Source organism: Myotis yumanensis, unplaced genomic scaffold (assembly GCF_028538775.1).
Source record: "Myotis yumanensis isolate MYYU_CA2020_CCGP unplaced genomic scaffold, mMyoYum1.0.hap1 SCAF_1, whole genome shotgun sequence".
Taxonomy (NCBI): domain Eukaryota; kingdom Metazoa; phylum Chordata; class Mammalia; order Chiroptera; family Vespertilionidae; genus Myotis; species Myotis yumanensis.
The window spans coordinates 7,704,260-7,730,765 of NW_027223752.1; the positions used below are offsets into that span (position 1 = coordinate 7,704,260).

General features: G+C 34.8%; 5 non-coding genes and 8 pseudogenes across 5 annotated transcripts; all 13 read left to right on the forward strand.

Moving 5' to 3' along the window:
• Positions 1–251: 251 nt before the first annotated feature.
• LOC139001010 (small nucleolar RNA SNORD113/SNORD114 family) lies at positions 252–323 on the forward strand. The gene has a single exon (XR_011469797.1). It is a non-coding gene; the product is annotated as a small nucleolar RNA SNORD113/SNORD114 family (small nucleolar RNA).
• Positions 324–1,997: 1,674 nt separating this feature from the next.
• LOC139001131 (small nucleolar RNA SNORD113/SNORD114 family) lies at positions 1,998–2,076 on the forward strand (annotated as a pseudogene).
• Positions 2,077–3,262: 1,186 nt separating this feature from the next.
• On the forward strand, positions 3,263–3,332 carry LOC139001150 (small nucleolar RNA SNORD113/SNORD114 family). The gene has a single exon (XR_011469883.1). It is a non-coding gene; the product is annotated as a small nucleolar RNA SNORD113/SNORD114 family (small nucleolar RNA).
• A 4,509-nt stretch (positions 3,333–7,841) lies between these two features.
• Positions 7,842–7,915, forward strand: LOC139001191 (small nucleolar RNA SNORD113/SNORD114 family; annotated as a pseudogene).
• A 2,765-nt stretch (positions 7,916–10,680) lies between these two features.
• On the forward strand, positions 10,681–10,744 carry LOC139001055 (small nucleolar RNA SNORD113/SNORD114 family; annotated as a pseudogene).
• Positions 10,745–11,633: 889 nt separating this feature from the next.
• LOC139000763 (small nucleolar RNA SNORD113/SNORD114 family) lies at positions 11,634–11,707 on the forward strand (annotated as a pseudogene).
• Positions 11,708–12,396: 689 nt separating this feature from the next.
• On the forward strand, positions 12,397–12,465 carry LOC139000738 (small nucleolar RNA SNORD113/SNORD114 family). The gene has a single exon (XR_011469692.1). It is a non-coding gene; the product is annotated as a small nucleolar RNA SNORD113/SNORD114 family (small nucleolar RNA).
• Positions 12,466–13,068: 603 nt separating this feature from the next.
• LOC139000854 (small nucleolar RNA SNORD113/SNORD114 family) lies at positions 13,069–13,143 on the forward strand (annotated as a pseudogene).
• A 2,073-nt stretch (positions 13,144–15,216) lies between these two features.
• Positions 15,217–15,291, forward strand: LOC139000797 (small nucleolar RNA SNORD113/SNORD114 family; annotated as a pseudogene).
• Positions 15,292–16,073: 782 nt separating this feature from the next.
• LOC139000869 (small nucleolar RNA SNORD113/SNORD114 family) lies at positions 16,074–16,150 on the forward strand (annotated as a pseudogene).
• A 7,124-nt stretch (positions 16,151–23,274) lies between these two features.
• On the forward strand, positions 23,275–23,350 carry LOC139000918 (small nucleolar RNA SNORD113/SNORD114 family; annotated as a pseudogene).
• An 851-nt stretch (positions 23,351–24,201) lies between these two features.
• Positions 24,202–24,271, forward strand: LOC139001160 (small nucleolar RNA SNORD113/SNORD114 family). The gene has a single exon (XR_011469887.1). It is a non-coding gene; the product is annotated as a small nucleolar RNA SNORD113/SNORD114 family (small nucleolar RNA).
• Positions 24,272–25,513: 1,242 nt separating this feature from the next.
• On the forward strand, positions 25,514–25,585 carry LOC139001218 (small nucleolar RNA SNORD113/SNORD114 family). Its single transcript, XR_011469917.1, has one exon. It is a non-coding gene; the product is annotated as a small nucleolar RNA SNORD113/SNORD114 family (small nucleolar RNA).
• The last annotated feature ends 921 nt before the right edge of the window (positions 25,586–26,506 follow it).

Consider the following 26,506-nt stretch of genomic DNA (forward strand, 5'->3'; position numbering starts at 1 on the left):
GATGGTGGTTTCACCACTCTTACTGAGCCATCTTTAAAACATGGGCTAATTAAATAAAAGAAAGCCACCAAAGGATGGATGGTCAATGTGGCTTTGGTATGAAGCATAGATGTAATTGATTCCACATGTTCTCTGAGGTCCACTGTAAAGGAGATCTACTCTAATGGGAAGATCATCTTCCTGGAATTTTATGAATGTATTGTTATTCATGGATCAATGAATAAGTAAGCATGAAGGAATAAAAACATGCTTGGACCAATGATGAGTACCATGGGGTATCTGAAGGAGTTTTGATTAAACCCATCTGCAATTCTGAGGTCCACTAGTAATGAACTCATGTCATCTTGTGTTTGGGCTTTTTTTGATTCTTGGGGATAGATTATATTTTTTATTATAAAATTCATCCAAAAGTAAATAAAATGAATGAAAAAAGAGGATAGGTCATTCACCTATTATCAAGAAACTTAATGAAACATGGATTATTATTAAAAGTTGGCTGAGGCTCAACTTCCAAAGAATTAAAAGTAAAGGCTCTCTCTGCTCTGGAAAGGACCATTTACACTGTCACTTGCACATTAACAGTCAGAGTTTTTGTTCTGTGTTGGTGGTGGATTGCTGACTGATTGTTTTATTAAGGAAATGGAAACACATTTACTCATATAAATAGTTGGTTAAATAACCACATAACTGAAAACCAAGCACAGAGACCAAAGATGAGAATGTTTTATATGACAATACTCATGATTAACCTTTTTACTGATTTTTATTAAAGCACAAAACAGAAGCAAGTCTGTTATTGACGGTAAAGTTCCGTGTTTTTATCTAGTAAATAAGATCTCAGAGACTGAAGTCTTTGTATAGAGAGAAATATAATTTTATATCTTAATCTATGTTTGAACATTCAGCAAACCACAGACCAAGTAGGAACACATTTTGACATGAGGATACCAATTCATCTTTGCTCCCAGCAACACATATTCTAGGACGAAGTCTGGGCTCTGCTATTATTTGAAAGGTGCACCTAGAACTTTCCAAGTTAAAATAATTTGGTTCTGGATTGTTGTTTAACCATTTTGGGTCCTTAGAAAAATGAGGACATGGTATTGTTATTCCCTCAATAATAAAATAAACTAGTGAATAAATTGATAAGTACATAGAGTAGAGGATTGATGAGATTGTACCTACCGATGAGATTGTACCATGAAAAAATTAAACATGCCTAATTCTACACAAATAAGTCCAATAGAAATATTATTTTGTCTCTCCCTATGTAGGTAGCAAATAAAGTCACAGGTCATTAATTGGTATAGTTTTTATTTTGTATTGAACAATGAACTCAATGGTGTTCATATTATTTAATAGTAAAATTTAAGTAAACGTAAGATTGCCATTGTTGAGAAGATGATAGGAATGTGCTGTGAGATAGAGTTTATGATTAGTCTAGTCACTAGCAGGGGTCCTCAAACTTTTTAAACAGGGGGCCAGTTCACTGTCCCTCAGACCGTTGGAGGGCCGGACTATAGTTTAAAAAAGAACTATGAACAAATTCCTATGCACACTGCACATATCTTATTTTGAAGTAAAAAAACAAAATGGGAACAAATACAATATTTGTATTTGCATGTGGCCCGCGGGCCGTAGTTGGAGGCTAGAGTACCTTCCAAGATAGCAGATGTCAGTTTTGTCACTTGTGGGCTAAGGTAACAGACAGGTCTGTGGTTACTGATTACACCAACTAGTGAGAGGAGCAGGTGGACACTAGTCATAAGTCAGGGTCTGACCTGAAGGACGGTGCTGGCTGACTCTGTGGATAGTGATTGTCAATTTGCTCCATGTGGACAAGGGCAAGGACAGATCTTGGTTGCACTTAAGGCTTTCCTTCTCAGTTTTGTGTCATTAGAGTTTATTGATTACATAATTACTATTATTCATGAATCCATGAATGTATGAATCAGTTAAAAAGGGCATGATTGAGAGAAGCAATAGAAAGCTGTGCCTGGATCGATGATGAATAGTGGTGCAGGTATCTGAGTCAACACACCCCTTTCATTAAGTCTCTGTGACTCTGAGGTCCATCATGGAAAAAGAACTAGTCAATATTCCCTGTAGAAATTAGCTAAGAGTAGGAGTTAGGAAAATTCAATAAACTTGGGTCTGGGCTTTTGTGATTCATGGGTATAGGTTGTATTCTTTCCAGTAGAATCAATACATGAATACACACAGAAATATATATATGAACCACGAAGAGGCTTATTCATGGAACAATTGGGACAGTGCAGTAAAAGAACTTAATATAATTCTGAAGGAAAATGAACAGGTTTAGTTTATAATCCTCTTTCACATGGAACATATTAGCATGTGTAGTTAGGCAGTTTTCGAGTTTTAGTCATTTGCTGGGTGTTTTTTTCTAATATTAAAGAAAGGGAAAGTGAGTCAATCAGTAGTATATTAAATAACCATCTAATTAATAAATGTTCATATAGTTGGAGATTTGTAAACATAGATCTTAATCTTGGGCTACATGGTAGATGTAGTAGTGTTTGTTATATTATTTAAAACTAAGACTTTAATACTGGGTTGATTAAAAAAAAAAGAATCTAAATCTAGTCAAAACCTGCTGTTTCCTCTCCAGAGTGAACGGGGGACAGCTGAATTGTCTTGGTGAGCACGGTGCATAAAGTAATATAAGTGAGTCCCCTTAGTTTACATTCTCTGCTTGGAGTGTTTGTTCATGGGCGTTATCTGAAGAAATTTAAAGTAATCATTCTGTACTACATACATGAAATAAATAAAACACTCTAAGTGTGGGCCAATGATGGGAATGGATTATAATCCAAATGTTATGTTTAATGTAAATCAGTACAACTGAGGCAATTTTAAAAGATGTAGAAGTTATTGGATTCATTCTCAGCACAGTTTAATATAGCCAGGGTTGACGCACACATTCTCATGTGCATAGAGCTGGCGGGTAACTCTTTGGGGGCAGAGACTTGCAGAAGGTGCTTTCCTTATTTTTAATGGAAACATCTTTGACATATGGACACATGAAATGAGAGAGGGCCACACAGGAAGAACGCTGAATATAAACGCAGGGATGTTGTCCCATCCCATGTGCAGCTTGAGTGCTATTACGCAGAGATGGAGTTTATTAGTTCTTTGCGACAAGAGCCTGAAATTCAAGAATCTTGTTTTGGAATTTTGTAATTATATTATTATTTGTGAACCAGGAAAGTAATCATCATTTTTAAAAAAATTCCCAGCATGGACCAGTGATGAATGTCATGGGGTTTCTGAAGCAAGAATTTTGATTAAATCCTAAGACTGAGGTCCATTGCTCTGACACACCTCATTATCTCCTAATGAGCCTACTGAACCTTTTTCTTGGGCTTTGCGGTTTGGGGTGTGAATGCATTATTATAATAAAATGAACACACACATAAAGAAATATGTCAATGAATGAAAAGTAAGAGTAATACATGTACACTACTTTTATCCCATTGAATGAAACATGGACAATTATTAAAAGGCAATTTTGAAATTCTCAATTCCAATGAATTAGTAGTCAAGGCTCTTAGCACCTTAGTAAGGAGCATGTGGTCATCTGTTAAGAGGCAATGTTTTGGTTCTGTGTTGGGGCAGATTGCCAATTGGTCATTTTATTAAGGAAAGGGAAATACATTTACATAAATCCTTCATTGAATAAACTATGGAATTGAGGGAGAGAGCATGGTGCAATGATGAGACTGTTTTATACAAACACAGTAATGATTAATGCAACCTTTTAATGCAATTTTGTGTAAGCAAACCTTCGTTAAAGGAACCACTGTGCTATTCTTTTGGCTAAGGACATATGTAAATATTATTGAGGTACTTATCCAGTGTGGGTGGTCTCACATACGTTGAAGTATAATTATAAATGAACAAACGTATACATTTATATTTCAATCAGCCAATAATACATCAATGGAAAGCATGCAATTGGGTGTAAACATCATGCTTCATCATGTTTTACACAACCGACATCCATAGGAAGACAAGGGTTCTAGGACTTTCCAATGGTGCATTAAACATTGGCAAATAACAATGTTTCAGTTCTATTTTGATGGTTGTTTATACTTTTGGGGAATTCTTTTAGGAAAATGAAGAGATGGTCTTCTTACCCCACAGTAATTAAGTAAAGCAAGTGACTGAATAAGTATATTAAGTAGAGTTAAACTTGGACCATTGGTGAGATTGTGTCATGCATTGAATCTGCCATATATCCAGTTCTGCATGAAGTTCAACATAAAAGGTGATCTTGGCTGTTATCTATGTGTGCAGCAAGTACAGACAGATATTCCTATAAAAATAGTTTGTTTCTTTTTAATGTTAGCAACACTGGTGCTCATTATATTACTTAAAATATAAAATTGCACATGTTGCCCAGCCAGCGTGGCTCAGTGGTCGAGCATTGACCTATGAACCAGGAGATCACAGATCCGTTCTTGGTCAGGGCACATGGTTGCATACTCGATCCTCAGTGTGGGGCGTGCAGGAAGCAATCGATTAATGATTCTCTCTCTTCATTGATGTTTCTATCTCTCTCCTCCTTTCCTCTCTCCGAAATCAATAAAATATATAAAAAAATAAAATAAAATTGCACATATTAGTAAATATAAGGTAGTGGATGCTCTCTCTTTCCAAATGTTAGAATAGGACTTAAGTCTTTGATTAATTGATTATTGATCCTTTAAAATAGCTCAAGGTATACTGATTCTTTTCAAAATTTGTTGTTTACTCCTCAGAATGAACGCTATCAGATTATATCATTATCTCGTGGTGACAGTCTTGCTTTTTCCCTCTTTGGAGTAAAGAGAGAAGAGATCAATGTAAGTAATAATCAGAGCTCATGTTCCCACCATTCACTCCAATGAATTGCCCTGTCTTAGTAAAATACTAAGCACAGCACATTGTACAGCCTCTAAACCAGTGGTTCTCAACCTTCCTAATGCCGCGACCCTTTAATACAGTTCCGCATGTTGTGGTGGCCCCAACCGTAAAATTATTTTCGTTGCTACTTCATAACTGTGATTTTGCTACTGTTATGAATCGTAATGTAAATATCTGTTATGCGGGATGTATTTTCATTGTTACAAATTGAACATAATTAAAGCAGTGATTAATCACAAAAACAATATGTAATTATATATGTGTTTTCCGATGGTCTTAGGCGACCCCTGTGAAAGGGTCGTTTGACCCCCAAACGGGTCGCGACCCACAGGTTGAGAACCGCTGGTCTAGCCTATGCTGAGGTGCCACTCCTCCAGCTCTGGGGGAACTGGTTTCAGAGACACATTCATATCCTCAAGGAACTCGGTTTTGTTTTCATAATTCATGGACATTGATTGTATTATTATTCATAAACTGATGAATAAGTCAAGAACAAGATATTAAATGAAAGCACGGAGTACCAAGTCTGGATCGATGATGAAGAAATGGTTGGGGCATTCTGAAAAAATATTCTGATTACCCAGCGGCTCCTGAGGTCCACTGCGTCAATGGGAAATGTGCTTGCAGAGGAAACTGGGAAAACTCAATGGCGTGTTCTTGATGTTTTGTTGTTCATGAATATGAATTATATGATTATAAGTACATCAACACATGAGTACAGTATAAAGAGGAGGGTTGCTCCTTACCTAATTAGGAGAGGAGCCAATGAACCGAGGGTCATTGGTAATACATTTTTGAAATTTTGAGTTCAAATAAAGTAGACTTGAGGCATACGGGCAGATAGATGTTGTTTTTCTGAGTTGGTGGTGAGTTTCTGTTGTAGGTTTTATTTTAAAAAGGGACAAAAACTTACATAATTGCATAATAATCAATAATACTTTATATAATAAGCTCAATAGCAATATACCAAAAAAATTTTAAATACATTAGCATAAAATTATTTTAATATATAATCATCTAATATAATCAATAATAACAATAGTATGCAAATGATTAGATAGTTATTGAAATGTGGAAAAGGTCTAAATATGAGCACTGAGAAATGTGGCTGCTAATTCCCTTGTGTTCATTGATTTTTTATTTAAAAACTAAAATGTAAATGCATTTTGTATAGAAGAAGCCAATGGATAAATTTAGCTCCACGCATGTCCTCGCCCATTGTCCTTAGGTGCTATAATAAGCAAGTGAAATAATAATTTCATATCCAGTCCCTTAGAAAGACATAAAGCGGGGCAGTGAGGCAGTATGTGGTGAGAGCAGGATGAATCCTGCCTCACCTTATGAAGTCACTTAAATAACAAAGATCCAGGCCCCGCTAAATGCATCTTTCTATTAGCATTCCAATTCAAATTGATTTAACAAGAACATTCAGTGTCTCATTGTCACTAGCCACATTTTAGCCCTGTGTGGCCAGTGGCTGCCATATTGGGCAGTGCCCATAAGCAACCTTTCATCACTGTGGCAAGTTCCATCAGTGCAGACGGTGCTGAGACAGAAAGTTGCGTGTAATCTGTGGGGCTTTTGGTAGCCAATGGCTCTGCCCTTTTGTGATTCCCTTAGGAGAAGAGAGCAGATAGTTAAATTAACCTTGGAGTTATTAACTAACTGAATAAATAAGTTAATCAATAAATATGTGAAAGGAAGCACAGCATGTCCCAGTGGATAGATTTACGTTTACTGAGTGTTCCAAGAAACAATCTCATTTGGTAAAATTTTTCCCCAATAAAAAGTGGTGTCCTTTTTGCTATTTGGTAGGGGTATATAGGCAGATATGAATATATTAATAATAGCTGTAATTCTTATGTTTGATGGTAGATCAGTAGGTGAAAAGTACATGGCTATTGGGTTCATGAAAATGTGACACAAACCAATGTTTATGAATAATTTAGTAATGATCAACGAACAACTATTTAAAAATCTCAATTTATCCCTTTCATCTTTTTAAAAATCTGCGTTTTCTCGTGAATGAACACTCCACCTGGGATTCAGTCCTTGCCCATTGATGAAGATCTTAGCTGTTACCTCTGTCTGTGGGAAAAGGGCAATGTGAGTAACACAGTTTCTGTTCTTGGCTGATACGGTTTGGTCATGTGTGGTCACTGAGGTGGTTTAGTGGAACAAAGCTATATAAACAAATAAAGTCCAAGAAAACCAAGTATAGACCCCAAATGGGATGTGTTTGGTACCTAAAAGTATTAACCCTCTTTTCAGAGAGAAGAAGGGGGTTTGTAGTTTGTAGGGGGGAGATAGTTACCGGGGAACTTCTATGCATATATGCATAGCCCATGGACACTATTATTAAATCAATAGTGTGGCCAAGGCTTGGGAGGGGCGGAGAGGCGGGGGTCAATGGGGAAAAAAACAACAACAAAAAAACCCAAAGTGGGATCTGTAACACTTTCTACAATAAAGATAAATTTATAAAAAATTAACCCATTATAGTACAGCCGAGATTCATTTCTTCAAACAATGGAAGGCATTTAATTAGTTTTGAGAATTGTTTGCTATTCCCTATTATTTCTGCACCACAGTTGACTTAAGTATTTCATGTTGGTAGGAATCCAGGCTAACTGTTGAGAGGAAGCTCTTAGAAGGTGGAACACATTGTCTGTGTCCTAGATGTGGGGTTCCCTTGTGGGTTTTGAGTGTCTATGACTTCATGCTTTAAATTGGCCAAGTTAAATGGACACTGCCCAAACCAAGGGCCATTTTGAGCAGAGATATTGTATGAAGCAAGGTTCACACTGAGATCTAGAGACAGACCCTAGTTGTATCAAGGACCTTGTTCTTGGAAGTTTGTGATTCATGGGAAACTGAAAGTATAAATGAATTAAGATAAAGAGGGCCAAGCCTGGACCAATGACGAATTTGGAGGGTGTCTGAATCAAAAACATTGATTAAAGCCATCGGTAACGCTCAGGTCCAGTATCACAAAGTATCCTCCGCTCTTCCTTATGGAAATGAGCTTCTAGCAGAAATTGAGGCTGTTCAGCCCCCTTGATCACTTTATAGATATAGACTGAATTTTTCAATGATAAGAATGAGACTTGAATCGACTCTATGACTAACCTAGTGCCACAAAAGTAATGTCATTCAAATCACTGTAGATATGGACTGCTCATGGCCTTGAACTTGGCATATATTTGGCTCCACAGATTGAAGACCACGGTTGGTGTCATCAGTCTGCTGATGAAGATCTTGGCTGTTAGGGTAAGAAACCTAAAGACTGAAGTTACTATGGTCAAAGAACTTATTAACGTTCCTAATATGAATGTGTTATGACACAAAGATTAAGGGTTAAACCAATTCAGTACAATTGCGGTTAAAAACAAGATGGAAGACATTTTCTCTGATTAATAACCTGTCTTATTTTTGCTCTGCATTTGATTTAAACATTTATCCAGCAATAAATTCTTGGGCTGCACTGTCCAATTTGGTTGCCCCTCGCCATATGTGACCATTTAAATTTAAAAGAAAGGTGAATGTTAAATTCAGTTCCTCAGTTGCACTCTCCGCATTTGAAGTCCTTAGTTACCTGTGGCTAATGGCAACCGTATCGGAGAGCCCAGTCATAGCACATTCATGTTAGCATGCACAGTTCTCCTGGATGGCTCCTCACTGAGGGAGGCGTGCATCCGGAGATGGAAGGAAGTTGGGATAGGATAGGTGTGAAGCAAGGATGTTAATTGTTCCTCACCAATGGCCATGCAGAAAGAGATCTAGTTTATTGAGAAAAAAATTGAGTTGATGGCAAAAGTGCCTAGAAAGACATCTTGGTCATAGTCAAGGATGTTCTTGGCTTTTATAAAAAATAATGAATATTGACTTTATTACTATTAGTGGATCAATAAACAAAAGTATAAATGTAGAAAAAGATTGTTTACCCTGGGTCAATGATCAGTGTGTCTGGATCATTCTGAAATCTAGCATTTTGATGAAACCCTGTACTCTGGGGTCCATCACCAGAACATTCCTCTTTGTGATCTGGATGGCACATGAGATTACACTAGAAGTTACGGATATGAAGGAGTTTGTTGTTGGGTTTCTGAGTATTGTATTTTCACTAAATCAATGAATGAATCATTGAAGAAACATATAAATGAATAAAGAGAAAATGGATTATTCCTGATTCAAGTATGAGAATATGGAGTGTAATATATATAATATAAAATCATTGTTAATACATTTCTGAAGCACTGTTGCAGTAAAATAAATAAATTTATTAGAGCTGATCCTTTTGGGTAAAGAGCATTTAGATAAATGGATATAAGAGCCGATGTTATTTTTCTGGGCTGAGTTATTGGTTTTTGTTTTATAGAAAAGGGCAAAACATCAACTTAAACTAATCATTGATTAAATCACTGCATAATTGAGAGGACTTAGACACAGACTATGTTGAATGTGTCACATGACCAGTTAGGATTAATTCAATGATCTTCACTATTTTTTTAATTTAAAAAGAATAGAAAAGATTATTTGGTCTTTTCTTTTTGTGCCCAATGAATATATGGACAGGCATTAATATTATCCTGTTTCTCTATTAATGATATTATTATGTGTAAAAGAATAAGTTGACATTATTCTTTTGTCTGATGTTGGTTTCAAAGGTGTTCATTATATAAGTTAAATTTAATATTTGAAGCAATTGATCAATAAGCCATTCAAAATTTTAATATATAACAAACACTAAGGTTTATTCTTAGTCAAATATTGTTGACTTAGATCAGTTTAAAAAATCTGACTCTATGCTGATCTATCTGCCTATCTAATCTAATCTATTTTTATATTTGCTTTGCATTTACAGAATGAATGCACACATTAGTCAATTAAAGGAATGTAGAAATATTAGTTACACTCAAAGGAATCACTTCTGACTTGGTGGTTTGTCATGGGTCTTAACTCTTAAAAAAAATATATATATTTATTGATTTTAGAGAGGAAGGGAGAGAGAGACAGAGAGAGAGAGAGAGAGAGAGAGAGAGAGAGAGAGAGAGAGAAGCATCAGTGATAAGAGAGAATCATTGATTGGCTGCCTCCTGCACACCCCCTACTGGGGATTGAGCTTGCAACCCAGGCATGTGCCCTTGACTGGAATCAAACCCAGGACCCTTGACTCTCTATCCAGTGGTCAAACCAGCTAGGGCATAGGGTCTTAACTCTTATTGAAAGGAAATAAATAGTTACATATACAAATAAAATGAATGAAGGTTATGTGTGTGCCAATTTAGCACATCTGAGGTCAACTAAGGAAAAAAAAGTAAGACCATTTATTCATTTTAAGAGTTAATTATTCAATTAATTAATGTAAAATGTATTATTCAATTTTAATTCTGAGTCACAGTTCATTTTAACCTCCCTTTACAGAGACACAATTTAGTCAGCTTCAATTGCAAACGGGGTTAAAGTTTATATTCATTTATATAGCAAGCATTGGAGTCAATTAATGAAAGATATATATATATATATATATATATATGTATATATCTACAGAATTACTTCCTACTGACAATATAGGATTTATATAAGTATATCTATACTGTTAGTGGGAAGTAATTCTGTAGAGAAATACTGGAAATATTCAAGGATCTAGTTTCAAGTTTTATGGCCTGTAGGCATTTATTTTATTATTATTAGTGGATGAATTAATTAGTAAAAACATGTAGACCCAATTGAAGATAATGAGGGCCAATCCAGACCAATGGTGATGACTGGTGGAGTATGAGTCATGGATGATGAATACTATGTGCCTGTTTATTTCACACAGTATATAATCTAATCTGTACTTTCTGTTGAAATAGTCCTATGGAGAGATGTTAGGAATATTCAAGGATTTTGTTCTTAGTTTTGTGTTCATGATATTTAATTTCATTAATATAAATGGAAAGAATTAATATAAATATATGAATAAATAGAGTGAAGCTTTGTCCAATTATGTAAATATATGGTGAGGCCAGAAATACTATTACTATATATTAAAAACACTGAAGTTCATTAAGAAATAAATGTCTTAAAGGCATTACCTCTTTATCTAAGGAATGATACCTACACTACAAATAACAGTCCATGCTCTTATTTGTTCTGTGCCTTCTTCAACATTGTTTTCTCAAGAAAAAATATCATAATTTAATATAGACTTAAATGTCTAATAAAATGACAGGAGGAATTCAGGATAAATGAAGAGAATATTTCCATATTTTAATCATTTGTTCTGCTTTGTACTCTCAGAATGATCGTTCCCTGCAGATGTAATCATCTTTCATGGTCAGAAGCTCTCTAGTTCCCTCCATGTGTTAGCAGCATGGAGACTCATGTGAGTATAGTCAAAGACTTTGTCTTGATTTGGGTAGTTCTTAAAGGGTATTCCCTGTATTGTAAAAAGAATTCAAGAAGGCCAACCATGGCCCAATGATAAATATGACATTCTCATGATGTCATAGTAACATATGCCAGATGAACATTGTGCTGATTAATCAATATTTGCAAAATATTGATTAATAAAATATGTAATCAAGCTAATAAATGATCACATGGCTATAAAACTTAAAAATCTTGTTAAGTTTTTGTGATTTATCTATTTATTAGTGAAGTGATAAATTAATTAATAAAGAAAATTAGAAATTAATGGAGAAGAAGAGGACCAATTTTGGACCAATGATGACGACTGGTGGGGTATGAGTCATGGATGATGAATACTGTATGTCGGGACTCTGAGGTCCAACACAATAAGAAATCTAGTCTATTTCCTCTGTTGGAAATGACCATAGTGATAGATGTTAGTAACATGCAAAGATTATGTTCTTCACTTTTTGTGTTCATGGATAATGATTCTATGAGCATAGATTAGTGAAAGAACTAAAAAACACATACAAGTAAATTAATATAAATGTGTGAAGCATTGTAAGTTATGAAAATGAGTAAATATTTAAGTTGCTGAGTAAGTTAAATGCAGAAAGCAAAGTTAGTGCAGAGAAAGTCTTAACTTTTCATCTCCCTCTGTGCTTTGCACGTCTCAGAATGGATGCACTGGGCCTGAACTGCAGATTCTCCCATGGTCTCAAGATGTCTGGTGTCTGTCTGTTTGGTGCATAGAAACAAATGTGAGTTTTATGAACATATACTCTGTATTTGAAAAGTGTGAATTATAACCAAAGAAAGCCAACCATGGTCCACTATTAAATATGGAATTTATATGTAACATTATAGTGATTGATCCCTATATGAAACTTTGAGGATGATTAATGAAAGACATATTGATGTCATAAATGATCCTATAGACAGATATAGGACTAGTACAGGCTCATGCTCTTAAGTTTTGTTGTGCTTCATATTTTTTTATTTCATTACGATCAGATAAATTGATGAATTAATTAATAAACATAAATGAGAGTGGATAAAAAAGGCTAACCCTGGACCAATGATGACTACTGGTGGCGTATGAGTCATTGATGGTGAATACTCTTTAACTCTGAGGTCCAACATACCTTTAGCTGAGGAAGTTAAAGATGATAGAAATAATGAGCAATATTGGGGTTAGTGGGAAGTTTAATAAAATTACCCCAAAATAATTTATAACTTAATCACCAAATAATTTAATGTAAATGCAAAGACCAATAGAGAAAATATCTCAATCGTGTTATCTATTCTGCTTTCTACTTTTTAGATGGACACACCCAAGCTGAATAAAGCGTTATGCCTTGGTCAGTGATCTTTCTATTGGCCTGTAGGAGCACGAAGACCAACGTGAGTAATTTTCAATGTCTTCATCTCACTTTGGGTGGTTTGTTTGGGGTATTCTCTGTGTATATATTTTAAAATATTCAATATAAGGAAAAATACCAACTATGTTCCGATAATTAAGTTGGAAATATATGAAATATTATGTTGACTAATCTATCTTTTAAATTATGAAGATGATTAATAAAATTCAATTAGCCCATGATTCTTAAAAAAAGATAAAGATTTTTAGGCTCTTGTTCTTGATCTTTTGTGATTCATTGATATGTATTTAATTATTATTAGTCGATTGATGAATTAATGTATAAACATATAGATGAGAATGAAGAAAAGGGGGCCCAAAACTGGACCAATGATGATGACTAATGGCATATGAAGCAAGTACTATGATTGCTATGTGTCTGCAAGTCTGAGGTCTAAAACAAAAGAAAATCTAATCTATTTCCTCTCTGGCAATTGTTCCTATTGGTCTTGTAATTTTGGATTAATATATTTCTAGTATATTACTATTAATATCAATGAATCAATGATAAAAACCAATAAACAAATATATCACTAAGGAAACAAGGCTTCACTAAGTTGTTCTTATCAACTATGAATAAATATGGTGAGGCAAGAAATATTAATATAAACTGAAAAATCTGATAAATCAATGGACAAAGGGCATTATTTATCTAAGGAGTCATATCATTAATTTATATTTATGTTTATATATGTGTATAAATTATACACATGTAGTAAATATATGTGTATATGCCTTTATGATTGAGAAAATAAAATAAGGGGGAAAAGGGTCAATTTAGAGGAGGTCTCAATTTTTTCACCTTCTGCTCTATTCTGTATTCCTTAGAATGGACGCATTTGAGCAGATTGAAGCATCATCCGTGGTCACGCCCTCTATGGTTGCCTGTTTGTGTAGTGAGTAGAGACCAATGTGAGTAATACATTGAAACAGTTCGTGTCTTTGAGATTTTTTTCTCTCAAATATTCATGTGTCATCAAGAATGTGAAATATAGTCCAAGATGCCAACTATCGTGAATTATAAATATGGGATTGGTCTGAAGATTGTCTTTATTAATCATACATGAAACATTGATGATAATTAAAGAGATATATCAATATGGCAAATGGTCCTATATGTGGAACATTTATTACTCTTATTCTTGTTTTTTATGAATCATATAGTTTTAAAATTTAATATTAGTGAATCAATGAATTAATAAATGAACTTATGCAGATAAGAATGATAAAAAAGATGAATATTTATTGAAAATACTGAAGTTCATTAAGTTGTCATCTTAGACTGCATTATTTGTTTAAACATATTTATTGAATTATTAAAAATATTAAACATAATAAAAAATTAACTATGGCCAAATGATAAAAAACAGTATATTATTAATCAATAATGTACAGCATTGAGGTTGATTAATGAAAAAGAATTAGCCTCTGTAGGAAATGATTCTATAGACAAATGTGAGAGATATTCAACAATTTTGTCCTTGGATATTGTGAGTCATGTGTTCATTTAATTATTATTAATGAATTAATGATTTATTTGATACAAATGTAGAAATGAATGGATTTTTATTATTTTATAAATGGATCAATTTCAGAATCAATGTACAAATTTTAAAAGTCAGAGATGAATAACATGCACTCTTTAAAAAATTTTTTTAAATTGATTTCAGAGAGGAAGGGAGAGAAAGATAGAAACATCAATGATGAGAGAGAGAAATTAATTGGCTGCCTCCTGCACACCCCCCACTGGGGACCAAGCCCACAACCAGAGCATGTGCCCGATTGGGAGTCAAACCTCGGCCTCCTGATTCAGAGGTCGATGCTCAGCCACATCATACACTTGTAATCTGTGGTGAAGGAATAAAAAATATTCCAGTTTATTGAAAATACTGTATTCCGTTACCAAAAATAAATGGTTCCAGTACCTTCCATCTTCGATCTTATTCTGGTCACTAAAAGTATAATTTTAAGTATTAGCCCACATTACTGTCTTCTACATGATTGACTAAATGTAAGGTGCGGTAATGTTTCCATCTTGTTATTGTCTCCTTTGCTTTTCACTTCTCAGAACGAAACCGCCTGAAGGGGATTCAGCATCTGTTGTGTTCAGAAGCTCCATGGAGGGGCATGAAGGCCAGTGTGAGTAATAATCCAAGGTCTTGTCTTGGTCAGGGAAGTTTGTTTAGGATATCACTGTAGTAATTTAAAAAGTGGAAAAAAGACCAACCATGGTCCAATGATTAAACTGGAAATGTACGAAACATTATGTTGACTACCTGACCTTTGGAATAATGGGGATGATTAATGAAAAGAGGTATAATCAATAAGCCATTGGTCCTAAAGGCGTGTGACAACAATCTTTAGGCTCTTGTCCTTGCATTTTTGTGATTCACACATATGTGTTTAATTATCAGGAGTAGATTGAACAATTAACAACTGTAGGTGAGAATGAGGAAAAAGAGGCCCAAAACTGGACCAATGATGATCACTGATGGCATATGAAGGAGGTACTATGATTGCTATGTGTCTGGAAGTCTGAGGTCCAAAACCAAACAAAATCTAGTCTGTTTCCTCTCTCATTAGGAATATGCAAGGAAATTATTGTTGTCATGTTGGATTCATGGATTTCTAGTATATTACTATTAATATCAATGAATCAATGATAGAACCAATAAACAGATATATCACTAAATAAAACAAGGATGAAGACTTATCAAGTATGGTGATGCAAGAAATACAATTAACATAAAATGAAAAACTGATGTTAAGAAGGAAATGGACCAAGTGCATTACCTCTTTTCTAAGGATTATATGAACACTGACACTGAGAATTAATATACAGTTTTATTAGCCTGTGTCAGTCTTGATTTGAGGATGTTAATTTTTAATATGTATATTTATGTTTTATATGTATATGTTCTGAAGAAGTAAATACCTAAATAACTGATAAAATGAAATGAGAAAGAAATCAACTAATGGAGAAAAGGTTTCAATTTTTAATTATCTGCTCTGTCTTGTACTCCTCAGAATCAACATGCTCAAGCTGATTTAAGTGTTTTCCATGGTAACAAGATCTATGGTTTCCTCTGTGTAAAGCATTGAGATGAAATGTGAGTAAAGGTTACAGTTCTTGTGTTTGTTTAAGAATTTTTTAAAAGGGTATTCATTGTATTGCTAAAAGTGTGAAATTTAAGCCCCACACCAACCAAAGGAAATGATAAATATGAGATATTATGAGGCATTATATTTACTAATACATATTTGAAATATTGATGACAATTAATGAGAGAGATAGAACAATGAGCATGAAGACAAACAGGCCACAGCATGGACCAATGATGATTGTTGCTGGAGTAAGAGTCACGGAGATGATGAATACAATGTGTCTGAAACTCTGAGGTCCAATAAAGAGAGAGACATAGTCTAGTGCCTTTGTTTGAAGTGATCCTATAGACAGATATGAGGGACTTAAAAAGGACCATTTCCTCGGTTCATTTTCATGAATTTTGATTCTATTTTAATAAATGATTCAAAAAGAACCAAGGAACAAGAATAAATAAGATCAAGAGGATGAGACAGTAAACATTTCTAATGCTTATTGAAAATACTGTCATTCATTAAGAAATGTAAATGGTTCAGTTGTCTTCCCTCTTTGATTAAGAATGATACAGACAGTAAATAACAGTCAAAGTTTTTAATTCGTGGTCTGTGTCAAGTTTGATCTTGTTTGATTTGTTCATGAGTCCATATTATATTCTTGAGTGACTGGCTAAATGGAAGGGGACTGTGTGGCTCAGTAGACCGTCTCTCAATTTCGTTCCAATCTTCTCTGCTTGTATTCCTCAGCACGGACACCCTGTAGCTGACCGAGCCCTTGACCATCATCAGGAGCTCCACTGGTCGGCTCTCTGTCGAGGTGCATGTAAGTCAGAGCCAAATTCTTCTCTTGGTTCAGATAAAGTATTCACTGTAATGCTAAAAAATAGTATTAAATATGTTCAAAGAAGACTAGTCATACTCACATAGTAAGTATGGAATTGACATGAAACTTGATGTCAATGAATGGGTATTTGTATCAATGAAGCTGATTAATCTCATAGGCATATTCATTGAGGCAAATGCTTCTATAGATAAATATTAGAGATATTAAGAATCTTGTCCTTGAGTATTTAATATTCGCAGATTTTTTTTTTCTGATTAATGAATTGACAAATTGATTAGTAAACAGGTATAGCTGAGAATGAAGAAAAGAATCCCAGCCTGTCACCGTGATGACGACTGGTGACCTATGGCTCAAACACATACAGTAAAAAAGAATGTGTTTGGAACTCTGAGGTCTAACACAAAGGAACCTAGTCCCTTCTTTCTGTTAGAAGTGACTGTATAGGCAGATGTCAGGAATTTACAGAGCTCTTGTTCTTGGTTTTGTGTTCGTAAATTTTACAAAATATTATTATAAAAGAATAAATGACAAAATAAATATGGATGAAGAGGGTGAAGTATTGTTCATTGTTAAAATGTATAGAATAAAAATAATACTGATGTCTATTGCAATCAATATTAAATGGATCCAAGTGTATTACATCTTTGATTAAGAATGAGATATATAATGATAAGTAATAGTTACTGCTCTGAGTCAGTTATAATTCTGATGTTTAATTTATTAAGAGAAGAACAAATATATCTGATCATTAATCAACGAATAATGAAATGTAGGAGTCAGGGAGCAATGGAGATTAGGTCTCATCTTTCTGTGCTGTTTTGTGCTCTGTACTCCTGAGAGTGGGTGCTCTGGAGCTGACTCCAGCGTCTTCGCTTGTCACGAGCTCTCTGGTTGCCTCTATTTGTAAGTAAGTTCTTGTCTCAGTTCCAACATTTTTTTAATGGCTATTCACTGTATCATTAAAAAGTGTGAAATATAATCAAAGAAAGCCAACTCTAGCCCAGTGACAAATGTGAGATTTCTTTTATTCATTGATATAACATTGATGATGTCGATGAATATATATACAAAGAATATTCATTCTTCAATGAGAGATTATGAAGAATGATTTGATACAAAGATTAGGGATATTAAGGCTTTTCTTGTGTTTTTATGAATAATAGGATCATAAAATTATATTGATAAATGAATAAATTACTCTGTAGAAATTATAGAAAATATTAGAGAAAAAGAGGGACAGTGACATCGTGGATCAACGATGACTCCTGGTGGTGTGTGAGTTACATACGCCGAACACGTATCTGGCTTCCAACACAAACGCATACTAGTCCATTGCCCTGTATGAAGGGATCCCCTACAATTCAGGAATCTATGAGCGTCTTGTTTTTTATTTACATTCATGTATTGTCATTCTATTTATAACTGGATCAATGAAATAATCAATAAAAACGTAGGTAAAGATGAAGATCATGAGAATTGCCCAAATATAAAGATATGTAGTTAGATAGGAAATACTATGCATCTATATAGAAAAAACTCCTGCACATTAGGAAATAATGGTCGACAGGTGTTACCTCTTTGGCTAACGATTCTATAGTTAGCATTTCATAGTACTAGACAATGTTCCTATTCTGTGTCCGTGGCAAGGTCACCGTTATTTGGTCACTTGGGAGAATTTAGACATTTTTCCATGTTGCTAGTTATCCTAAATGACTAATAAAAAGTCAAATGCAAGAATCAGTAGATAAGACATTTCAATCTTTTTAAACCACCTACTGTGCTCTGTACTCCAGAACGGACCCGCCCTAACTGATTTCAAGATTCTTCTGTGGTGATGGTCTTGACCATGGATCTCTGTGTCAGTGAGTAATATTCACGTTCTTGTCTCATTTTGTGTGGTTTAAGGGTATTCACTCTATTACTAAGAAGTGTGAAATATAATCAGTGCATGCCAATCAAAATGCAATTACTATGAAGCACTATGTTTATTAATTTATATACAAATCATTGAGGTTATTTAACAAAAGAGATGAGTTGCTGAGGGAAATAATTCTATAGACAGATGGAAGAGATTAGTCCATGTCAATCATGGATTAATAATAAAGAGGTTACACTGAAGAAAGTACATTGACTAATCCATATATTCAACACTGAGATTCATTAGCAGAACAGACCTAGACTATTTGCTCTTTAGAAAATGATTTTGTATCATATGTTTAGGCATATTAAAGCTACTTTAAAAATTAATTTGTTATATATTTATTATTAATGAATTAATGATTTCTCGCTTCACAAAATGACACTAAATGAAGAACAAGAGGGTGAATACTGAGTCAATACTGTGCCCTGGCGGCAGGTGAGTCAAGGGCAAATACTGCTTACCTAGAACTCCGAGGTCCAGTGCAAAACAGATTTGATTTCTTATTAGAAGTTCCTGCAATTGCCGAAACCGGTTTGGCTCAGTGGATAGAGCGTCGGCCTGCGGACTGAAAGGTCCCGGGTTTGATTCCGGTCAAGGGCACGTACATTGGTTGTGGGCACATCCCCAGTAGGAGATGTGCAGGAGGCAGCTGGTCGATGTTTCTCTCTCATCGATGTTTCTAACTCTCTATTCCTCTCCCTTCCTCTCTGTAAAAAATCAATAAAATATATTTAAAAAAAAAAAAAAAGAAGTTCCTGCAATAATAACTACACAAACGTATGAACAAATGAAGGATAAATGGGTCACATGTGGAAGGAAGATGGCATAAGTAATGAAACAAACATCATCCCCAATCCATTTCAGAGAACTGAAGTCCGTTAACAATATGGAGAGGATTTTGTACCTAAGCATAAGGGACATGTATTTGCCAATGTTCATGTTCTGGGCTGTAACGATGCAGTTTTTAAAAACTTAATTTAATAGTCACACGATTATATAATTTAATCAATGAACTGCATTAAAGATGGCCGAGCATGAACCGGTGACAAAAATATGTTCAATGACAGTTAAGACCAATCCATTTGGCTTCACTGTGCCCCATGGGTGATCATTGCACAGTGTAAATCAGATCATCACGCTGTGCACCTTCAAGATTTCCAACGTTGTCCATTTTTCCTCATTGAATTTGGAAAAAGTCTATTATTCCCCAATCCTCAGGCCAGTGAGCACCTGCGGTTACAGTCAGTTAGTTATCATTTTGAGTTTGTACACAGACATACTGATTTTCTCATCAGTAATTAACAAACAGGTTAATAATTTACTTAGATTAAGGTGACAGAGCTCCTGACCAGTGATGAGTATATGTTGAAACCTCATCCTTCATCAAGTTCTACTCATGTTATGTCCTCCTTATGAAAAAAAATTGCTCTTATCAGTTGGATTGAAGGGAGTTAAATAGAGATATACAATACCATTTCTGTTCTGGCTTTCTGGGAAGTGAAATAGTTTTGATTTTGTTTAAAAATTAATAGTCTCCAAATACCTAAATGACTAAGAAAATGAAATGAGAAAAGTATGTATTTATGGCAAGAATGTCTTAATATTGTATTATCTGTATTGCTTATACTCAGAGTGAATGCACCTAGCTGATGTAGTACTTCTGTCATGGCCAAGAACTCTGTGGGGAGCATGGAGACCAGTGTGAGTAATAGCGAACTCTCTCACGTTGGTTTGGGTGACTTGTTTAAGAACATTAACTGTATTGTTCATAAAATGTGTTAAGTATAATGAAAGAAGTTAACCATGGCCCACTATGGGGTTCATGTGGGACATATGTTCCTTAATAGATTTGTGCAACACTAAGATTGATTAATGATAGTTTTGAGGGAAATTATTCTGTAGACAGATGTTAGGGAGACTTAAGAGCATTGTTCTTGAATTATTGTGATCATGTAAATTTATTTTGTTATTATTAGTCAAATGAAAGTTAGTAAATCAAGAAACATGGATGAGGGAAAAGGGCAAATCTTGGACTAATGATGGACACCCGGTAGGATGTGTCATGGGCAATGAATAGGATGTGTCTGCAATTGTCAGGGCCAATGCAGAAGAGATCTAGGCTAGGTCTCCGTTGGCACTGATCCTCTAGAAAGGTTAAGATTAAGAGTACACAGAGATCTTGTTTTTGGACTTCTGTGCCTCATTAATTTTTACTGTATTATGAAAAAATCAGTAAGTAATCTATACAATTACATAAATGAATAAAGACGAAGACTGTGAAGCATTGTCTAATTATAAAAATATGACACGACACAAGAAATGCCATTAATATAATGGCCCTTAGGAAACCAGTGGATTAAGGGTGTTAACCTCTTTCGCTAACAGGAACAGTAGGTGTTACTGCTTCAGATCAGTGGTGAAGTCTATGTTGTTCTTTCTTTTAGAAGAGACAGTTAATTATTAAAATTAACTAGTTAATATTTAAATGACTAAGAATGTGACAGGTGGGAAGCAATGATCAATGCAGAGAATGTCTTCACCTGTTTTTCATCTGCTCTGTTTTGTATTCCTCAGGGTAGATGCTCGCTGCTGGTAAGGTTCTGCTCTGATCCCGGTGATCAAAAACATTATGGTTGCCTCTGTGTGGGGACCACTGTGAATGATAGTCACATTCCTTGATGAGGTTGGTGGTTTGCCCAGCAGTATTTATTGTATAAAAACCTGTGAAATATAATCACAGAAGTCCAACCATAGCCTACTTATGAAGCTGGTGTTGATAGAAAGCATGATTTGATGACTTGATACATGAATCATTGAGGCCAAATACAGAAAGAGATCTAATCTCTGTAGGAAATAATTCTATAGGCAGAGGTTAGGGAGTTTCAAGAAACTTGGGTTTTTACCATTGATTAATTTACTTTGTGATTATTAGTGAATTATTGAATTAATCTCAAAAAGGTGAAGAATAAAAGGGCAAAACCTGGACTTATGTTGATGAGTGGTGCTTATGAGCACGTACAATGAATATTATGTGTCTGGAACCCTGAGGTGGTGCAGCACAAAAGGAATCTAGTCCACTCCAATTGTTTGAAGGGAACCTATAGACACATGTCAGGAATATATAAGATCATTTTCTTGGGCTTGTGGCCATGTATTTTTAACAATATAAAGTGCAGAATAAATGAACAAATAAACAAATGGAAAAAGATGAAGAGGACGAAGCATTATTTATTATTAAAATATCTAATAAATAAAAATGATATTAATATAAGTTGGAATGAATAGTAAATACACCAGGTGTATTACATTTCGACAAAGTATGATATATACTATAGATAGTGTTAAGTAATAGTTAAAATTTTGACAATTAATTTGTTAAGAGAAGGATAAGTATATATTACTATTTGAAATAATTACCCAAATAACTGTGTATGTGAATGATGGAAACCATGGATCAATAGAGAAACTGTCTCAATCTTTTTATCACTTCTGCTTGGTACTTTTCAGAATCGATGGAGCTGATTTCAGCTTCTGCTGTGATCAAGATTGTCATGTTGCCTCTGTGTCAAGAAAGAGACTAAGGTGAGTAATGAATAGTCCAAGATGCTATCTTGGTTCAGGTGACTAGATTAAGAGTATGCACAGTGTCATTAAAATTATTAAATTAATTAAAAACTTAATTATTGTCCAAACACTCAACGTGATATGGAACATGTTGGTTAATCCATAATGTAACATTGAGGTTGATTAATGGAAGAGATGTAATCTATATGGGAAGTGATTGTTTAGGCTGAGGGTGGGGACATTCAAGGACCTTGCTCTTTGGTTCTTTTTTTTGTGTGAATAATGTTACTTACTTTGTTATCATTGAGTAATTAAAGGTTTAGTGATACCAATATAGACTTGAATGATCAAAAAAAGAGAAACCCAAACATGGACCAGTTTAGGTGAGTCATGGATGATGAAGTGTTTGAAACTCTGAGATACAGCACAATACATAATTAGTCTCATTCCTCTTTGGAAATGATGCTATAGACAGATGTTAGAAATACCCAAAGGTCATGTTCTTATTTTGAATTTGTAGATTTAGATTTATTATTATTAATGAATCATTGATAAACTCATCGAATAAAAATAATACTTAGATAAAGGAGAAAGTGAGGCCTTGTCCAATTTTGATCATGTTGTAATATAAGACATACTACATAAAAATAAAAAAAAACATCGATGCCCATTTAGATATAAATTGATCAAAGGTTTTACTTCTTTGGCCAAGGATTATGTAGATGAGGGTAATTAAGTCAATTTTATGCTTCTGGAGCAGTTTCAAGTTTGAGGTTGGTCCCTTTGTCAATAGGTAAAAATACATAATGAAGAATTAACAAATACCTACCCAACTTAGTAAATGAAAGGTGGGAAGGAAGTTCCCATGTAGATGAATTATTTTTTTTGTTGACTGCGCTGCTCTGTGCTCCTCAGAATGGACCCACCTGAGATGACGTCAGTGTCTTCCCTGGCCTCCCGCCCGCCGTTCGCCTCTGTATGTCAGGAGCATGCACACCATTGTGAGTGATCGTCAAAGTTCTTGTGTTGGTTTGGGTGGGAGTGTGAATTAATGAATTAATAAACAAGTTGGAAATGAACAAAGGGAATGTCTGCTAGTCCTGGACCCGTGATGAGAACCAGTGGCATTTGAGGAGAGGATGATAAATTTCAATGTGTCTGAAACTCTGAGGTCCAGCACAGAGCAACCAGTGCCTTCTCTTCATTTAAAAGGATCCCATAGACAGAACTTAGGAATATGCAAGGATGGTTTCGGTCTTAGGGTTTCTTTTATTCTATTATTATAATTGGATAAATGTAATAATCAATAAAAGATATATAAATAAACATGAATGAAGTATTGTCCAATTATAAAAATACATTGTGAGGCAAAGAGTACTATTAAGAAATTTGGACTGTTAAGCGCTAGTCAATGTTCATTTCCTAGGTGAGGGACAAGTTCTAAGTTGTTTATTTCCTTAGTATAAATTGAAATAAATGTACTCTAGATTAATGAGTGACTAAATCACTAAATTTTTTTATCATTGGTTGTGTTCTATACTCCTCAGAAAGGACACATTTGGGCTGATTGCAGCATCTTCCATGGTCAGAGCTCTATGGTTGCATCGGTGTGTGAGGAGCATGGAGAGTCACGTGAGTAATCGTCAGTGTTCTTGTATTGGATTGGGTGTTTTAAAAAAAATTCCTTTTTATTATTAAAAGTATTAAATATAATCAAAGAAGCCCAATCATGTCAATATCACATGTTATTTATATGAAACCATATGATGATTAATTTACATATGAAACACTGAGTTCAGTTAATGAAAGAGTTTGGTTTCAGTGGAAATGATTCAATAGATGGATGGTGGAGGGGGGCAATGGGGACAAAACGGGGGACATCTGTAGTTCTCTCAACAATAAAATAAATAAAAAATGGATGTTAGAGATATTCCAGGATATTATTTGTGATTTTTCTTCATTTATGTTTATTTTTATATTAGTGAATTTAACCAACAAAAAACATAGATGACAGTTGGTAAAAAGAGCAAATCCAATGATGATGACTCCTGGCATTTAAGTCATATGCAACGAATACCACTGGAACTCTGAGGTCCAATAAAAAAATAAATCCATTTCATGTGGCTGAAATACCAGGATATACAGGGTCCTATTTTGTTTTTCACTCATTTGTATTCTATAAATATAATTGAATCAGTGACTATACCAATAAATATATTACAAATAAATGATGGGGTAAAACATTTTCCAATTATACAAATATGTGGTCTGATAAGAAATACTATTCATATATATTGTGAACACTGAAGATCAGTGAAAATAAACAGTATAAGGACGCTGTTTATTTATGCTAAATTTGATATAGATAGTAATGAGCAACAACCAGTGCTCATAGTCTTTCAGTGTCTATATTGGTATTGTTTAGTCACTTAAGAGAAAGTAAAATAGACACAATCACAAATGACCAATTATGTACATGGCTGACTAAATAATGGCGGAATTGGGACCAATGGAGGTAATGTCTCGATTGCTTCTTTGGTTCTGCTGTGCATTGTATTCCATAGAATGGATGCACTGCATCTGATGTCAACATCTTCCCTGGGGAAGAGCTCTGGGACTGCGTCTGTATTAGGAGCATGGAGGCCACTGTGAGTAATAGCCAATGTTCTTTTTGCTTTAACTGTGTTTTATTTTTTAAGATTTTCCCTGTATTATTAAAAAGTGTTACTATCTATATAATAAAAGCCTAAGTGACCTTTACAGTGGAAGGACCAGAACGACGGGTCGCTGTGATGCGCACTGACCACCATGGGGCAGACACTCAGCCCAGGAGCTGCCCCCACAGCTGGGCTCAAGGCTGGCGAGTGCAGTGGCCATGGCAGGAGCCTCTCCCACCTCCACGGCTGCATGAAGGAGCAGCTAAACGAGTGGTAAGGAGTAGTGAGCAGGGGGGTGGTAAGGAATGAGGGGGTCCCGGACTGTGAGAGGGATGTCTGTCAGCTCCCCACAAGAGGTCCATGACATCCCCCAAGGGGTTCCAGAATGCAAGAGGATGCAGGCCAGGCTGAGGTACCCCCTTCTCCCCTCGCCCCCGTGCACAAATTTCAGGCACTGTGCCTCTAATAATCAAAGAAGAGTAGAGATGTCACTGTTAAATATATTACCATGAAACATTGTGTTGATTAATCCATATATGAAACACTGAGCTCAGTTAATGATAAGAGTCTGGTCTTAGTGGAAGTGATTGTAAAAATGGATGTTAGAGCTGCCTAAAAATCTCACTCTTGTTTTTGTTTTTTTGAGATTCATGTAGATGACAATACAGAATGAAGGCCACCCCTGGACCAACAATGATCACTGGTGCATTGTGGGGCATATGAGCTCAATAGGTATCTGGAAGTCTGACATCCAACACAAATGGAGTCCGGCACGTTGTCCTTTTATGACAGGAACCTGTGGACAGATGTCAGGAATATAAAAGGATCTCGTTCTTGGTCTTTGAGTTCATGAATTTTAAAAATATTATTATTAAAGATTTAATGGCAGCATAAATAGACAAATGTATAAATGAATAAAGATGAGGAGCATGAAGCTTTGTTCATGAATAAAATATGTAATAATGAAAAAATGAATATCAATATAAGTGGGAAAGGTTAAAAAAGGGCCAAGGGTATTATGTCTTTGACGGAGGATGGCATCCACACTGACAGGTAACAATTATTGCCCTCAGTCAGGTATTAGTTTGAAGTTCATTTTATTAAGAGAAAAATAAATAAATATCACCATTAATTAATAAACCCTCAAATGACTGTAAATGAATAGTGAAAAATAGGGTACAATGGAGAGAATGTCTTGATCTTCTTTTTGGGTAAACATGTAGTTGAATTTTAAAAATATATTCTGATTATTTATGACATATCTGGCTAATGTATTGTTTTATGTTTTTGTAATGACCAATATATTTGTATGTACTATTTATGTATTTCTAAGTTGACTTTTGTGCTTCTTTATTGGTTTTTTGTTTGTTTGTTTGTTACACTCCCTTCTTGGTTTATATTTGATTAGTTATGTTTGTCTCCTAATTTAACTATTTTCTACACTAATCTGAGATACATTCATTCTAATTATATTTCTATAGGTAGTATCTTTACATTTTAATGAGTATATTCACATTAAATTATAAAAATAATATCTTTTATTCTTTTGTCTGCTTGTACTTTTCGGAATGAATGCACCAAACTGATTTCAGCATCTGCTCTGATTGAGATGATGGCAGAAAAGAGACCAAGGTGAAAAGTAGGTGAAGATTTTACCTTGTTTGCATGATTTTTAA